The sequence below is a fragment of the Falco naumanni genome, chromosome 17 (genome assembly GCF_017639655.2).
Source record: "Falco naumanni isolate bFalNau1 chromosome 17, bFalNau1.pat, whole genome shotgun sequence".
NCBI classification, from domain to species: domain Eukaryota; kingdom Metazoa; phylum Chordata; class Aves; order Falconiformes; family Falconidae; genus Falco; species Falco naumanni.
Genome location: NC_054070.1, coordinates 970,047 through 983,422, shown reverse-complemented (window position 1 = coordinate 983,422; position 13,376 = coordinate 970,047). Strand labels below are relative to the sequence as shown.

The window sequence follows — 13,376 nt, the reverse complement described above, 5'->3', positions numbered from 1 at the left end:
GTGCTCTGACTCCGTTGTCACAGCATCTTGTGTCGCAGAGGTGTTTTGGTTGCTGGCGGAGGCGATCTCAGTAGTCTGATAGCTCTTGGGGTCGTTGGGGTAAGGGTAATCCTGGAGCTGTTTGTGTGGTTGCTTCTCCTTGGGGACTTCAAGTCACTTCACAATGTTTCCCTTTCACAATTCTGCGTGTTGAGCAACTCCTCAGCTTTGGGGTTTTTTATGAAAGTAAACCTGAGCGCTGAATAGCGACTGACCAAGGTCGTGCCAACCCCTACCCGTGTGATGGAATTGTTTTTGTGTGCGAGTGCCAGCAGTGGCTCGTCTTGAACTGGGTATGGTTTGAATGACTGCACGCCCCAGTTCGCACTGGCAGGTAAACACTTTCTCCAACAAAAGCCAGTGCTCCTGGGAGGTTGGGAACAGCCTGGGAGTCCTCGCACAAATCCCCGTCCTAAACGCTGCCTCTCCTAATTTGCCTCCAGGAAAACGCAGCTCTGCAGGCACAGGCATGTGATTCTGCTGATGTGGAGACCTGTGGGATTTTTCCAGTTGGGATGAGCAGCCAAAATGGAGGAGGGCGCAGGAACTCTTCCTGGTTAGTTTAGGTGCTAGCCTGTACCCTGAGCTCCGCTCTCCAGCGCCTTTCAGAAGGCCTGGTGTGTCGTGCTGGGCTGCGTCTCGGACGGGTTCTGTGTGGTACTGAGTGACAAAGCTCGTTGCAGGATGCGCAAAGTTGTCCTGTTGCCAAATCCAGCCAGTTTAGCTTCCCTGCTGGGACTGGCCTGTGCAAACGGCGTTTCTGTGGCTCTGGCTGTGCCGGTGCAGGCAGCGTTGAGCCCTTCATGCCTAAAACACACCGTTATTCAGCCTGTTACAATTTTACTGGGTTTAGATGCTCTGTGTAATTACGTTGAAGCAGTCCTGCCAATTCATGCAGAAATAATTAAAAGCATAAGTTTGTTCTAAAATAGCCTTCATCTACATAACTAATCAAGCAAGCTGCAAGCTTTGCTGCTCCTGGAGGCCTCAGCTTTTTTCTGAGACTGATTTTGTTTTTTTTTCCAACCTTTCCCCCCCCCCCTCAAATTCACCAAAGCTTTGGCAGCGCTGGTACTTGGCGAGGTTGTGTTTTGGTAACAGCTGGAGCTGACGTCGGGACCCTGCCTGGGGGGACCTGCAGGGAGCTGTTGTCCTCTCTGATCCCTGAGCGATCTGGAGCTTTTCCCCTGCCAGCTCTCCGAGGTACACGGTGTCGGTATTGTGACTCATGGCCACGTGATGACTTTTTTCCTCACGCATGCAGCAGTTGGGCTCAGCCCCGTGTTGCGTTTTCATAAGACAAAAATTAAATACCTTGAGCCAATTAGCTTGCAGGGGCAACCTGTGGGAGCTGTGAGGAGATCAGTTGGGTGCCTGACTCCCAGCTCGGGTTGTGAAAGGTGCTCTTGGTATCAGAGACATCGTGATCTTCACGCAGAAGCATCGCAGCCATCTGGTGACCGCTTCCTGGCAGAGAACACCTGAAACGATTTGATAACGGGTCAGATCTTCTCTCTGAAGACGTGGCACTTCTTGGCTGTGCTTTGGACTTCTTAGAGGACCCGATGCACTTGTCCTCTGCTGAGGTGGAGGTGGTATCTGGCTTGGTGCTGGTATTTCCCTGTCTTCAGGTGTCAGAGCTGCAGCTCACGGGCACGTTTTCCCACCTGAGCATCTGATGCAGGATCTGTGTGCCTTCTGCTTGAATTTCAGTTCTGCCCTTCATCCACCAAAAACAAATGCGGGGCAGGCAAAGTGTTTCTTATCTAAGAAACCATCATTCTTCAGGGTGACTTAACCTTCGGTTGTTTTTTGAGGTGTCAGCTGTGATTTAATCAGGGCAACTGCAGCTTGGAAAAAGAGACCGTCACGCCACCACGCTGGGTGCTGCGTAGGTGCAAAGTTCTGTTTTCTGCCTGATGTCACATCCCATGCCATTAGCCAGCTGTGGGATGGGACTTCTCTGCCTGGTGTCACCTGGGTGGCGTGCACATCGTGTGCTTGTGTAAAGACAGACAGACAAGTGTGTTTGGGCCCGGCGCTGGGAGCTGAGGACAGATAATTTATAACATGCAGCTCAGCCGCAGATGGAGCGACTGGCTGGGGAATTGGGATTTCATCTTATCCTCCAAGAGCCCTCTGGACATGGTTCAAGTTTCATTAAATTGAGGCAGAGCACTGAAATAACTTTTCTTGGAAGAGGAGGGTGTGCTGTGAAGAATTTTTTTAATTAGACCATGGCTTTTTTTTAAGTTTTGAGTAACTATAGGTGTAAAGACACAATGCTCCCCACTTCAGATGCATGAGATGCTCGCTCCTCACACCGGCAGGGTTGAAGAGTGGTCTCTTAGTGACTTACACAGGGTTTGCATCTGAAATGACTGACAGATGCTGATTATTTTTCTAGTATGCTCTTTGCAGACTGGGTGGTGAGGCTGGGGTAATACCACGCCTCCGTGCCGTCACCTTTTGTTCCCCCACAGTACCAGCCATGGCGGCGATCCGATGCCTGTCTCTTATTTCATGTTTTCTCAGTTGGTGTTTGGTAACTTCTCTGCCTCGTTTAACCTTCTCTCGTTACCAGGGTGGCACTGGCTGGGTTATCTTTAAAAACAAACACTGAGCAGGATCTGAATTCTGGGGCAAGCCGAGGCGCCGGTGGAGCTCAGCCTCCTGTAGTTTTGTGTTTTGGGGTCTCCGTCCACCACGAGCTCCCTCGTGTTTGAGGAATGAGCTTTTCCCTCAGCGGGGGAACTAACAGTCTGTTCCCTACCCAGCTGCTTATTTTGATAAGTGTTTTTAACAACTCCGGACTGTTGTCCCTGCATGAAATTCAGGGGATGTTTGACTTTTTTTTTTAAAAACAGTCACATCACAAGAAGAAACTTGATACTTGGGAGACCAGGCTAATGAAAATCTTTTCCAAACCCCTCTCTTCCCACTGTTCCCACCCCTTCCAAGTCATCTGTTGCTTTCAGATAGAACTCCCATTTTATAGGCCTTGCTTGGCTGTTTCTCTGTTGCCTTCCACTCATGCCAGTAACCGAGCAGACCAGATGGTGCCTTTTTTAACCCATATCCCAGAGAGCATCAGCTTGTGTGAACCCTGCCCGAGAAGGATTGGTACTGCTGTGTTACTCCATGGCATTTGGAGGATGAAAAAGCCGCGGATGCATCTTCAGGATGACTCTCACAACAGGTTAGGGAAGGTGTTTGCCACGTTTGTGATGCGCTGCAGCGCTTTGCTGGAAGCTGCTCCTCATGATTAAACTTCCGTCTGAATGTAAAGAACATAAAAACATAGGTCTGAACATAAGGAGCTGTTGGTGAGAAAGAGGTGCCCAGGAGACCCAGCCAGGAGAGACGTTCATTTGATCTTCAGCCAAAAGACACATTGCGGCAACGTGTTGCTTATCAGTGGGTGTCTTGAGTCCACGCTGCTCAACAGCAGGCGCAATTAGTTTAAAACACTCCCAGGAGTGTTGTTCAAAGAGCTGCAAAAACAACTGCAAACCTGAAGTCCCAGGCTGGCTCTTCGCTGTGTAGCTCAAACTGCAGCGGAGGGGCTTTTTCCTGAAGAGGGATAAGGTGTTTGCAGCCGATTTTGGAAAGAATTGGAACGGTTTGGTTGGGGAGGAGGGAGTTTGGGTCTCCCTTGCTGAGCGTTGAGGACACGGGTTGCCAGCATTGGTGCTGTTGTTATGGTGTCCTACCATGAGTGTAGCTGGTGCTGGCTTCATGGAGGAGAAGGGCATGGCTGGTATTTACAGTTAGCACCCCTGGACCAGTTAGCCACTTTGTGGTGGGAATGGAAAGCTGCGTTTCCATCAGGGAAGTGTTTTCTCGTGTGTTTGGGTTTGTGGCTCTCAGCACTTTCAGTCCTGACAGCGCTGCTTCTTCCCTGTGCCAGTGGTGGCTGCGCTGCAGAGTTGGGATTAGGCAGCACTGCTGTTAGTAGCCCTCTCCTAAATTCGGTCTGACCTTTTATTTGAACCTGGCTGTGGATGAAAATAGGGTGGTTTTGTTTGTGTTTTTTTTTTTTTTTTTGCACAAGGAATTATTTTTCATCAAAGGTAAAAAGGGGACGTTGTCGAAGTTGAGGATGTTCGTGCTGTCTCCCACATCCTGTTGCAGCCTTTGGGGTGCAGAAGCCTACTCCCTGTAGGACCAGTGTCCTGCATTCCCCAGGAGACTTGCTCCTGGAGTCGTTCCTTTGACGTTTATGGTCTTGTAGATTTAGAACAAGGTGAGGTGCTTGAGGAGTGAACATCAACAGTTGCTGTTTGTCTGCTTCACAGTTACAAGTGGTTGTAAACCAGTTGTCCTCTCACTTAGCTGTGCTTCTGCAGACTTACGTGGTGATTAAGACTTAATGCAACAGCCCTGCAAGAAGGGGGGAAAACCCAATCTGCCTGCCTTCCAAGACCAGCCTTTTTTCCCTTTTCCCAGTTTCCATCATTCATCCTATCAAGAAAAAACTTCCTTAAAATCTTTAATTCTGTAATTGCCTGATTTTGTGCATGTTACTGTAACTCCTTAAGCAATTTCTCGGTGATGTCCATGGTCACTCAGATCTGTGTGCAGGTGGCCAGCTGCTGGCCCGGTGGTCGGCAGGACTGGTGTGGAATTCCTTGGGAATATCTTGGTCTTCTGAATGGTCACGGGGTGTTTTTAACCACGTTGCAGCATGAAGTGAAGCTGGCGCTTTGAACCCAGCGTTTCCCAGTCTCTCGCCGCTGTTAGGCTGCGATGTGGTAAGATGTCTGCGTTAAATGCTGGGAATTAAGTCGGTTGCTAGTCTCTCCCCGTGCTGGCACCGGCGCCTTGGCGTGCTCTCCTGGATTGATAGCTGCACGGTGGCCTCGGCACTGCCCTGCGTGGAGGTGGTCGCTGTGCCAAGTGCTTGAAGGCTTTCTCTTGTAAGGCACCTGGTAAAAATCTCTGCAGAAGCTTTAAAGGCAATCCTTATGTGTTCAAAGGCTTTTAAGTGAAACAAGGTTAATGCCTTAATGGTTTCAGGACAAAAAGAAAAAAAGCTTATAAAACATAATGCTTGGGTGCTCAGGGGTTAACTTTCATCACTGAGGCATTTACAGTTTTATGGTTTCAAGTCTTAATTTCTCTGGCTTATGCAACAATGCTTTAAGGCCTATTGAATGGCTGAATGATATATGTAAGACTAATTATTTCCCTGATTTTTTCATATGAGGTTATTAGTTTCATATGGAAAGTAAACGCAATGGCGTGTGGCACAAAGAGCCTGTGACCTGTTGTGAGCACGTGAAAGCAGAGTGGCAGCATGCAGCTCCGTGGTGGGTACCACGGGGCGGTTTGTGGGCTGGACTGGCCAGAGCCACCCAGCTGTGGCTCTTGCATCGCTCATCTCCACGTTGGGTGTTGGGAAACCCTCCTCTGGGGCTGGGGCTGTGCCTGAGCATCTTCCAGGTACCTTCTAGGGGGTGGAACCTGTGTGAGTGGCAGCCCAGGTAAGCCAGCAGGCAGAGCAGGATGCTGTGTTCTGTTCAAAAAGTGGTTGAATTGATCCTAGAGCTCGTGTTATGTTTTCAAAATGGCATTCCTTTAACAGCCCTCCGTTCTTATTTCATCCAGAGGCGGTGACAACTTCGGGTGACTTGTCCTGTAACACTGGCTCTTGTTACCTCCAAGGTTAAGCTTTACTCAGCCCACATGCCCTATTTTGTTCATATATTTTTTTTCCAGAGTGTGGTTATTCTTGTAAAAGTGTTGACCTAAGCTGTCCAGGTTCCTGTTGCTTTTTCTAGTTGTATTTTTGAGGTTCAGTGGTACGACGCTGCTGCTCCTTTCTCTAATGCTTTTCCCCCTTTTCCTGGTTCCCAGTGCAGCACACTCGCTGCTTTTGAGTCCGTAGCTTGTTGAATCCCTCTTGGCCTTGGGATATCCAAGAGCATTCCCGGGTGCCTGGACAGAAAAGATCACAACAAGGGGAGATGGGATGACTGTTAGCAGGGATGGCAGCTTGCCCTTGCTTAGAAATACTTATACAAGAAGGTGGGGATGTCAGGATTTGAATTTGGCCTGATGAGGCTGGAAACCAGGAGGGAAGCGGCAGAGAGGATGGAGACCTCGCAGTTCAGCTTTCTAGAAGTGCAGTTGCACGGGTACGAGGGCTGCAGGAGGGTGTCCGGGCTGTCCAAGAGCCTGTCCAGGTGGAATACAAACCAGGAGGGCAGCACTGTGGAGAACTGCCTGAGGAGTGTGTTGATGTACGAGGGGAAGCATTCGCGTTCACTTGTGAGGGTGGGATGTTGGATAAATGTTGACAAAAGGAAACATCTGTTTCATCAGGGAGAGATCCACTGGGGTTTGTGATGATTTGGCTAGCTCCTCCTCCGTGCTTGCAATGCCTCCCCTGGTATTTTAGGGGCTGGACTCCTCAGCTTTGTTGTACTGTTGATTTGGCCCCTTTTTAGTCTGTTGGAGGGGAGGTTGGTGGCGTTTGGGGTTTGCAGGTGGGCTCTAACCAGAGCCAGGTGATTCAGCATCACTTCATAGCAGCACCTTAGCACGAGAGGGTTGTGTGGGCTTCCCAGGTCTGCTCAGCCCTGCGGCTTCCAGCTTTTCAAGTGCAATGTCTGGGGTTATTCCTGAGCTGTTTGAGAGGGGATATTTGAAACGCTGAGAAATTCCAGTGGATTTCGGAGTTCAGCAAGGGTTGCGGCATCACCCTGCCTCAGGAATGGTCTGGCAAAGTTTCTGCCAAACCCCTGCTGAGATTTTTAGAGCTGATGCGGGCTGTTGCTGTAGTTACAAGCTGTGCATGCTCTCCTCTAGAGGCTAGAAATCAGAAACATGTCAGTCTGTTAATTTTTGTCTTGCTCGCTTGTACTTTAATGGATATTCCAGGTGCATCACTTCTGTGTCTCTAGTAAGAATTTGTTTCAGCAGTGACCTGGTTTTTCTCTTCAGAAACTTTCAGATGCTGCAGGGCTTTTCCCCTTAATTTGGGGGCGGGGAAGGAAAAAAATTCACCTGAAGTACACTTCAGTGCAGTTTTGATATGGCTCTAGGAAAAAAAGCGCTTAAAATAAGCTTGTTAATATCTTCAGCAGTGAACTGGATGCTTGTGTTTGGGAGAGGTAGGTGAGTCTTTGACCTACCTTCCTTGTTTCCCAGGCAGGGTGAATTAGGAAGTAATTGGTTTAAGAGCAAGCATTTTATCCAGAGTGCAGCTGCATAGACTTGTAATTCCCATTCTGAGCTGTGTTTTGGTTGTTGCTCTCTTCCCTGTAATCTCCAGCGCGTCGACATGCCAAGCTGCGTGGCTTCCCATCTCCTGCTGCAGGAAAGCCTCTGGCTTCCTGGGGGGAAGTGGTTGGATGATAATTTCCCTCCTTTGTATGCATCGCTGTCGCAGGGCCAGGACTAGTACAGCTCGAAGGCTGCTCGGGCTCCCTCCCCTCTCCCTTCCTCCTCCAGAGGGAAAAGGGGTCTGGCTGCAGGACCTCACACAGGGCTCGCCACCCTTTGAGCAGAAGGGCGTTCGGCGCTGTCCGAGGGTGCCCAGCTTTCCCCTCTGGGCTTGGGGTGTTATTCGGGTGGTCTGGGGGAAGCTCCGGGGGCTCCTGGCTCCGGATGGTCTCTGGAGGGAGGGGTTGCTGGCTGAAGGATGTGTTGAGGTACCAGGGCTTCACTAAATTCTTGTGGAGTGTGCATCGATGGAGTGGGGCAAGCCACTACGTCAAAAAGCAGCAAATGCTTTGTGACAGATTAGTTGTCCTTTGTGCCTAGGGTGTGCAAGCAGAGCTGTGGGGTAAATAGGTTCCTCGCTGCTAACTTGGGAAAAAGAGAAGTTAAGACTTCTGAAACAATTTTTCCATGGAGTTACAACATCCCTGCTTAGGTCAGCCTTGGTTTCTTGTGACGAAATGTGATCCCTGTGTAGCTGTGCTAATCAGAGCAAAAAGGAAAGGTTTGCTTTTCCTTTTACAGTGAGGAATGTCCCAGTAATGCTCCGACTCTCATATTTTTTTGAACCCAGTGAGATCCAGCGTCGTGTTTCATGAGTTTTGAACTCTGTAGCTCCCCGTCTGGTCCCTGCCTGTGATCCCGGAGGCTGGGTGCTTTCCCTGCAGAGTCCGTAAGAATTTCAATGTAACTCTATCCACTTGCACTCTTCATCTTAATTTCTGATGCAAAGCATCAGTTTTCTGTAGGTTGGAGCATTGTTTCAGTAGCATTTAAATTCCTACTCTTTTCTCCCCCCCTCCCCCGACTAAATGTACTTGACTGAAGGTTTAAGCCACGCTGTAAGCATAAACACCATGCATCGGAGTAAATGAAGCTGCATGAGAGGAGGTAACAAAAGGTGAAGATTAAAAGCTGTTTACAAAGTAGATACAATATGGATTTCTTTATGCAAACCCTTTACAGCCACTCCAGTGAGTTGGAGAAAGGAGAATAGCCGCTTGTGCGGTGCCGACATCTGCAAATTGCTTAGAGAAGTTGTGAGCTTCAAAGAACAGAAGTGAGACCTGGAGATGTTGAAGCTAGGGCTGGAAAGTAAGAGCAAAATGCAAATGATTGTGGACCTTGTCTGGAGTGGGGGGTAAGATCAGAGGTGTAAAGTGAAAGAGGCCCCTGAAAAAGCCTTATGCTGTGTGGGAGGATGTGCTACAGTATCTCAGAATAGACATGGGCAATGTTAATGGTTTTGATTTTTTTTAATTTTTTCTCCTGAGCGGTTGAGATGAGACCATGTCTGACGTTGGCCGTCTCATCAGCAAGCAGCTGCCACCCCAGCAGGAGCTCCCAGCAAATGATTGCGGAGCTGGAGGGCAGACGTTTTTAAATGACTGCTTAATGAGGCATCTTGTCTGGATGGCTCTTGCAGGAGCAGAGGGTGAGTCTGAGCGAGGACCTGGAACTTCGAGAAAAACTCCTTTAGGAATAACATCCCAGAGGAGGTGATGACTTACTGCTTGGCCCTTGTAGCTGTGACTGCCAGCAGTGTCTGCTGTAGGAGCCAGTTCTGGCTTGTGTGTTGGTAAGGAGAGGGGGTTAGAGGATGTGGGTCACCATTTCCTACTTCTGCTGGTCCCCTTCAAGAAACAGGGTGAGCAACCTCCAAGAGCGTGGATCGCTGCTCTGCTAAGCTGCCACTGAAGCATGGGGGGCGTTGGAAAAGAGAAGGGAAGGAGTTAAATGAGTGTGGTTTGAATTAGTGTTGTATAACCAAATTGACTGTGTTGTCATGGCATAATTGTATCTGATACTGTTTTGTCAGTCAAATGACAGGTAGTACAAGTTCAGCATTGCCTGCTGGAGAAGCAGATTATTTTAAGATAATCTAAGGAGGAAATGACAGCAAATATGAGTATGAGAAATAAAAGCCAGAGGGGCTGTGTTCAAAAGTCTCTTCTGAATTCCTGCTGTTGGGACTCTGGGCTTAACACTGCTGTTTTGGGACACTGAAGCTTTCAAATCATGGCACCTTAATACAGGGAATATGAAAGGTGGCTGTGGAAAATAAAAATGAGATGTTGTGTTCCTCCCAGGGTGGAAGAGCTGAGTCTGTGGAGCGTTAAACGTTTTCACATCTGACCACAAGTGCTGTAGCTGCAGTGCTGAGCACCCAAGAAGCCATAGCAGGAACACACAGATATTCCCAAGCCCTTCTTGATGCCATCTCTATTAAAATCCGTGCCAGCTGGAGGAGAGGTGCAGACATCTTGGCAACTGGGAGAAGAGGCAATAACAAAAGAAAACCTGCCTGCTAAAGGGAAAGATATTCCCTGCAAGCTGCTGGTTTCAGACAGTCTTGCTGTAGCTGGCTGCAGGCTGCAGCAGGAGCCCTGCTGTTGTCATATGGTTTGGGATTTGCTTGGGTGGAAGGTGTAAACTCCCAACATCTGAGCAGATTTTGGGGAATTCTGCTTAAACTTGCTTCATTTTTCATCCTTGTTAATGCTTCTGGAATAGCTTTGAAGGTGGAGCCTAGTTTATACTGCCTGCTCTACTTGAGGCTGAACAGGCAGTAGCTTTTTTTTTTTTTAAGTCTTGAGGGAAGGGAAAAAAAATGGAATTGCTGTATGCTTAGGAATAATTTAAAAGTTGAAATTCTTTGGTTTGCAGACATTTAACTTGGCAGCCTGGAAGTATTTTGTCATGAGAGGCTCTAATCTGGTAACCCTTCAACCTAAACTAAAGGCTAATTGATTTAAATTGCACTACCTGCCCTATCTTGGGAACAGTTTTCCTACTGTGGGGGCAGCTGTTAGTGTTAGTCCCCTGAGGGGGATGAGACAGATAAACTCAAGCACTGTCTGAGCAATCAGCATTTAAAGGTGTCAGTGCTCTTAGATGTATGTCTTGGCCGTGGCACCCCCGGAGCTGTGCAGGAGAGGCACTGGGTACTGGTTGGTTCAACACGGTTGTGTTTCTCTGGTTGCCTCTGTTCTCTTGTGCCAAATTGATCCAAAGAAGCAAAAATCCTTCTCCAGCCACTCTGCAATGGAGGTACAACCCTGAGACACCTGGAATTAGGAGTCAAGGCATCATTTGACTAGAGGTTCCTGGCATTTGGCAGCCTGAGAACCTGCCATGAAAGCGCTTGTCCTACTGTGAAAGCTCGTACTATGGGAAGAGGCTGGTTTGCATCTGCCCTATTCAGCCACCAAGAGCTGTAAAAATATTTGGCCACATGTTTGGTTTGAAGCTAAGTGCAAATAGGAAATGCACCTTCAGCTTGAAAATGACTTTGTTGGGGAAACTTTCTGTTGTAATTTAATACAGCAGTGGATCCTCAGGAATGCTTGTCAACATCTGGGAACTGACCGGGATGAACCTGGGAGTGGAAATACAAGTGCATGGCTGTAAAGGCTGCGTTGTCCTCGTTAGGTGCTGATTGCGAGTGACAAGTCTGGGCTCAGGTTGGCGCGGTGTGTTCACCGCTGGTGACTGAGCTGCTCGTATCTGGCTGCTGTGTACTCCTCCTCTGCCACCGCTGTAACCGGCACCTTCGTGTTCCTGCCAGTACTTTTTATTCCCTTATCAGTCAAAAGGGTTTTACTAGTGATGTTGGAAAAAACCCTGAAGGAATGTGAAATAAGCAGGCTAAAAGGTGTACAGAATTCCAGGCAAGGGAATAATTCGTACCTGTCACAAACACAATCCCTCCAAAGTGACCTCTTTATCTTCAAGGGTTTGGTTTCTTGCTTCCTCAGCCAACATGACATAAAGTCGCAAGACCAAGAAGTGAATTCTACTTTTTAAGAAGCGCTGCTGCTCCCACACCCTGTTCATGGTGCTGTTTCTAGGAGCTGGCCTTCCTGAGGCTTCGGGGATGTTAGAATGACACTGCAGTGCAGCGTTGTCCTCTCTGGATGTTGCAAGAGACTTGGGAAGCTCTTTCCTGGAAGCTGTGCTTCCCTAAGGTAGCACCAGAAAGCTTTTCTGCTGCTTCTGGTGGAGAAGTTTGCCACAGCCCAGTTCTCATAGCCTGATGTTCCTCACAGCTGGTCTTTTTGGTTTTCCTGTTAGTCTGATAATCTAAAAATAATTTTTGTCTTCCAACAAAGCTCGCCTTGCTTGTAGCACTGCCATTCTGGGTTAGCACACTGCCGCGTGGTGTGGACTCTGCAGGCTGGGACATTTGGTTCCTGGAAGCTTGATGTGAATGGGAGGTTGGGTCTCTTAGTCCATCCAGGATCTCGAGTCACCTATCCAAATCCAGACAGGCTCAACTTCATTCCATCTCCTTCAGCAAACCCAGTTCTGCAGATCAGAGTGAGCCTTTTAGGCTGAGGAGCCCTGAAGCCAGCGGCTGGTCCGGCTTGTTTGCAACGAACTCCTGGTGTGGTCACACGAGGTAGAGTAACGCAGGACCTGCGCCTCTGCTGACGTGCAGCAACGCCGTGCGTGCCTTTCTCATGCTTCATGGCTGGGACAGGCATGTGCGTGGGCAGTGCACTCGGCTGCTGCTAACTGCAGAGCTCAGTAAACTGTGATAATGTCATGGCTCGGAGTCCCAGAGTTAGGTAGGAGTCTGCTGCACCGAGCTGTGCAAGCGTGTCAGCTGCTGCACGGGTGTGCAAAGGTGGTTTCTGCCTTGTACCTGTGGGAAAGGGACACTGAATGCTTTGTGGTTCAGAGAAAAAGCTGCGAAAAGCGGGTTAACTAGCTGTTATTTTGCAGACAGATGGGGATAACGCACACACACCAGGTCTGCAGAGGTTTGGCAAGCCAGGTTTCTCTGCATTTCTTTGAAGGAAGGCTGTTTGCAATGCAGACGTGCCCAAGTGCCACAGCCTGCAGGTCTGATATTTCAGCTGGAAATCATCCTCTGGCAAAGGGTCATTTCCAAGCTAAACCCACGGGTCTCTTCAGCCTCAGTTTCCCAGAATAATAATCCTTGCGTTGTGGGAGATGATAGAGAACAGAGCTTGTTAATCCATTAAAATTTGCTCTGTGTGTTCTGTGGGGGTGTGTCTGGGTGTGCCGAGGTGAGGATGCCCGAGTTGCCTTGTGGCTGTAGGAACCAGTGCTGGCAGCTGGAGGGGTAGGGCAGGGTCCTGGGTCTGTGCCGGGGTCCTGTGCTGAGTCACGGGCATCTGAGCTGCTGCCTCAAGTCTAGACAGGTATCTTTGAATTTTGCCAGAGCGTTTCAAAAGGTATCTAGCTCAGGAGTGACACCGGTGTGCTTACCACTGTGCACTAGTAATGGATCGTGGGAGCGCACCTAGTTTTCCGCTGTGTGGGGGGAAAAAAAAAATGCGTTTGAATGATTATGGGCAATGTTTGGCTGACTTTGTGCTGAGTGGGCAAGGGAACTTGCAAGATCTGTTTTGGTGTTCCTGCCCTGACATGGTAACGTGTTTCTGGGCTTTAATGTCTTAAGCTGCTTCACCTGGATCCGCGAGAGTAATTTCTGCGCGCTTTTGAGCTCTGTTCTACTACCCTTCCACTGTATATCACATAAGATTGCTTCTGAATTAAATGTTCCCTTGTGAAAATGCTCTGGGATCTGCAATTGCATCCACCTGGTTATTTAAGGGGAATGCTCTTATCTTGCACAGCCCAGTAACGGTGGGTAGCAGCTGATGACATTGATGCACTTGGCTGTAGGGCAGCCTTGGACCGTAGCTACTGAGCTGGAAGAGAGGGATGGTAGTCTATTAGATAAATCCTCGTCCCAGTTTTTCAAACCTGCCTCATCTCCCGGGTGGCTAGCCTCAGTGATCAAGCAGTATACTCTGGAAATTCAGAAATTCTTGGGTTGGGTTTTTTTTTTTGGTTGTGTGTTTGTTTGGTTTTTAGCAGATGAATGCATAATGACTGTCAGCATCTGTAAATAAAAC

At 48.8% G+C, this 13,376-nt stretch overlaps 1 protein-coding gene across 1 annotated transcript in view; it reads left to right on the top strand.

The window, feature by feature from the left end:
• The window catches only part of GNAI3 (G protein subunit alpha i3), a 32,730-nt gene that overhangs the window by 4,131 nt on the left and 15,223 nt on the right, over window positions 1-13,376 (top strand). The window lies entirely within an intron of this gene.